Source organism: Pavona decussata, unplaced genomic scaffold (genome assembly GCF_977016875.1).
Source record: "Pavona decussata unplaced genomic scaffold, jaPavDecu1.1 SCAFFOLD_114, whole genome shotgun sequence".
NCBI lineage: Eukaryota > Metazoa > Cnidaria > Anthozoa > Scleractinia > Agariciidae > Pavona > Pavona decussata.
In genome coordinates, this window is record NW_028145528.1 from 1,402,501 (window position 1) to 1,406,922 (window position 4,422).

Sequence of the window (4,422 nt, forward strand, 5' to 3'; positions counted from 1 at the left end):
ACTTGGTCAATTTCTTCATAGAAAACCAACTGTTTTCGGTTTCCCCTGCTCTGTCTTCTGTTCCAGTCCTTGGCAGCCTGGTATCGATCAATCCAGTATTTCATCTTCTTCTGGCACTTGTCACTTGTTTTTTTAGTGCCACATTTAATGCTCAGCTCACAAGCTATCTGCTCCCAAATTTTCTAAGCACCCTTGCTCTCCAACCCCACTGTAGGCAGACTCGAATGTGTCTCCTTGGTTGCACGTTGCCAAATCATGGTATTGATTGCCTCATTCTTGTTTTGTGTGCTTACGTGCAGACACCTTGACAGCAGACTCTCATCATTCAAAGGTTGGATGGATGACATCAGCAACGCCTCTGGAATTGGATGGTCATGTTGGTAGTCTCATGTGCCATTTTCCATTTCTCATTGGAAACCACACCAGGAGGGCAAAGACCATGGTCCTGATTCTCAGCGGTGTGGTGCCAAATGGCTTGGACTGCTTTTTTCCTGAATTCAATGTCGCGTATTGTCCCTGATTGCTTTCCCATAGTACACTTGTAATTGTGACCCTCCACGGGAAAACAGGGACAAAGGTGATAGCACGCTCACAACACGCTAACACAGCACGCTTAGCGTGTCTAGATTCACGGATATGCGCATACTAATTTGCAGAACAATAAGAGATCACACTACCTTTTGTTTGGAAATAGTTAGCACGCTAAACCTTTTGTTTCGATAAGTGTGCTCGATGTCACGCTTAGCGTGCGTTTTAACACGCTAAAACTTTCAAGAACATGCTTGAATAATAACAAAAACACCAAGTCATTTCAGCTGTCATTGTTGAGACGAAAGTTTGAGCAAAGTTTATAAATAAACGCGACTGATTTGCGTTCAATGTGCGATCCCTTTCGAACTGTGAATTAACAAATGAAGGTCAAAGTAGCAAAAATTTTCATTTTACTTGCTTAAACCTTGATCTCGAAGATACAGCACAACTATTACATCTATATTGCCGAAGATTGAAGAAGTGTACGGATATCAGGCACGTCATTTTCAAAGCTTATTGAATATTTTCCAAACGAGTATAGGCTCCTGCGAAGACAGCTGAGCAGCTTCTAGTTTCCAACGAACCAAAATGTCATCCAATTTGCCGTGACACAAGTGACGTGACAGAGGCACTTAAACTTGCATATTTTTCCCGTCAGATTTTAGAACTGAAACATCAATTTTCTTCGATTTTGTACCCGTTTTGCAGCATTCACGCGTGTCATACTTTAGTGAATTTTCTTGTTTACACTTCCGATGAATTTCTCATTATGATTGACTCTGATAAACCACACCACATTCAACTGTATCAAGAAACAAAGTGAGCTCGAACTGTGATAGAAACCTTGCTATTTTCACTTTTTTACAGTCAAGAAACACATCCAAAATTCTTTTCAAGGGCAGATCTACAGTACCGTGCAAATGTAAGTTGATAGTCTCAACTCGAAACTCGATCCTCGATCCTCGAAGCTATCGAGAATCGAGGTTCGAGGCTCAAGTATCGAGTATCGAGACGCTGAAAGAATTTTTCGAGGATCTCGATGGCAGATTTCGAGGAATCGATTAATTTCTCGAACCTCAAACAATAAGAGATAACAAAAGCGATTTTCGTATGGCACTTGCATGTAGTCTTTTCTTAGTTTGGTCGAAAGTTGAAGTAAATCAAATCAGCGGCAGTGGGTGTTCGATAAATCTGTTGCGGCCCGTTTTTTTCTTCCGTGTATTATTTTTTAAAACACATCTGTTCGCGTTGTTGTGAAATTAAAACATGCTTAAATTTTGTCTTTATATGCTACACCAATTCTTTTTAATCAAACTTCCAACTCAATGAAGCGAACTACATTGTAAAAGATTGTGGCTTTTTCGCGGAATGTAACACGATCGCTTCTGAAATATCTTCGCTGCGGCACTATGCCGCAAGATTATACTTGATTGTACTTGAATCCTTCGAATGAAAACTTCAAAAAAACATTTCCTTATTTAAAAACACACAACATTTACGGTAGATTTCGGGAAGAAACCGGGGAAACTTCAACGTGGCCGTTCTCTTGCCTCAGAGCAGACTTTGAAAACCGCCGCGAATGTTTACATCTTTGGCGTAGCGTTACAAATTTGCATAAATATTACCGAGATAACCTCAAAAGGCAATGTCACGTTTTCTTCATTTTCTATCAACTGATTTCGGATTGTAACTGTCTCTTTCTCTGACAGATGACTGGATTACTTGTTCACTAAACCCAGTTTTAACAGTGAAGGAAGCGAAACTAAAAGATTGCGACTTTTTCGGCCGCTGTTTCACAAGCTGAGAATGGAAACACGCGCCATTGCTTTTAACCTCGCTAAACCAGTGCGCTGCACATAATTATGCTTGATTGTACTTAAAACTTTCGAATCAAAACTTCGAAAACAGTATTTCCTTGATTAAAAACGCTCAATACTTTCGGTTGTAATCGACAACGAACCGAGAAAACGCTTGAAGAGCGAACTCTCTCTAGTTCGAGCATACAACGCACATCGCTCCAACAAAAACGCAAACACAGTTGGCTGTCTCTGCAGTGTTGAAACTGTGGCCTCGGATAAGACGTGTGAAAAACTAATCACGCGAAAAGTTCTTTGTTTCCCTGTCTCAAATCTCGATGCACTCGAATCAATACTCGATACCCTTGACTCGAGCCTCGATACTTGAAGCTTTCGAGGATCGAGGATCGAGTCTCGAAGTTTGAGTTTCGAGGGACTGTCAACTTACATTTGCACGGTACTGTATGTCACGTGCTAGGCAACCAGAACAGCGTGGATCAAGTTTCATTTTGCCGAAAACAAAACACGCTCGATAAATTTGCTCAGACGCATGCCAGTGTGCTATGGGATTTGAATGTCCTTTTCAAGTGATAGAAAATCATCACCATGATAGAAAATCATGTTTGAAATTAATTTTGTTTGAAGCGAAAAAGCGGAGAATGTTTCTTGTTCTTTTGATGTTTACATTTTTTACCTGTACTTCTCATACACGTACAAATTCACTTGACGCTACCCGGTAGAGAAAAATATATTTTTAGCTCGTTAAATCTTAATCATGTCAACCAAATGTGAAGAAGTATTGATGCAAATCCATAGCACAAAGTTTTCGGCTTTTTCCGAATAAAGGATGGCAAGTTGACAGCATGACGAAAAGTTTTTTCCGATTGTCTGCTTCAAATAAAAGTAAACTGGTCACGCTTTGGTGTGTTTTCACACACAGCTTTTGTTTTGAAGGCTAGCCACTTTTTTATTCGATGGATCACGCTTCTTTGTTCGGTGGGTCACAATTTTATTGTTTTTAGCGTGTCCTGTAAAACAAAAGATTCAGTAATGAGGCAAGATTCTGAACACGCCTTAAGCGTGCTAAAATCAAATTCTTTTGTTTTGAAGTGGGAGCGTGTTGTGAGCGTGCTATCACCTTTGTCCCTGTTTTCCCATGGAGGGTCAAAATTTGTCAATCTTGCTACTAGTGAGCCTTCCTGCTCCACCTATGCTCTTCCCATCTTGTAAGGGTGTTTACCCAGTCTTTTGCAAAGAGTGAAGGCCTGAGCCAAGGCGCCTCTGTACGTGTCCCACACAGTCGAGTTTTTCCACTGGGACTGCTCCATAGATTTCCTTCTCAACCAGGTTTTTGTGGGCCTTGCTGTCTCCATCACCTAGAAACTCCACATAACGAGCATTATGCTTTTCAATGGACCTTTGAATAATGGCAAGCAAACCAGCAGCATCCATTGCTCCAGATGAGCCTGAGAAATTAGCTTGACATTCATGCTGATGCCCCTCCCACCAGTCCGGGAAGTCTGGTGTAGCTTCTTTGGCTCTCCAAGGCATACACAACCTGCACTCTTTAGACATGATTTCACAGTCTAAAGCTTTGCCGGGTACTGTTGACATTGCTGTCACAACACCATAACAGGAAGAAAAACCTCTCCTCCAGGTCCCATCCCCTGAAATTCCAATGTTGTATACATTATCCTCTTCTGGTTCATAAAATGTTTTTACTTGATCAGCACCTTTGCCATGCTTTTTTCAGCTGCAGTTTGAGCTGCATTCTTAGCTGCCTTAAGATGGTCTTGCAATGAATTTTCCTGCATGGGTGGTAAAATTCATCACACAGCAAAACTTGACAACGCCTTATGACCTACACCTGTATTTCTTGTCGCCAGAACCACTCTTCTGTATACTTCGAAGGCCTGGCTGTTGTCCACTTTGCTGGATGTGTAAAACAGCTTCTTAAATTTACACTTTGACAATGACCACTCTAAAATAAGAAGAGATATCGAGCCCATTTTTGTTTTCTCATCTTCTTAGAGAACAGCACGGCCTGGTTTACACAATGGGAACTGAAGGGTTTCAAACACAGAGGCAAGAACAG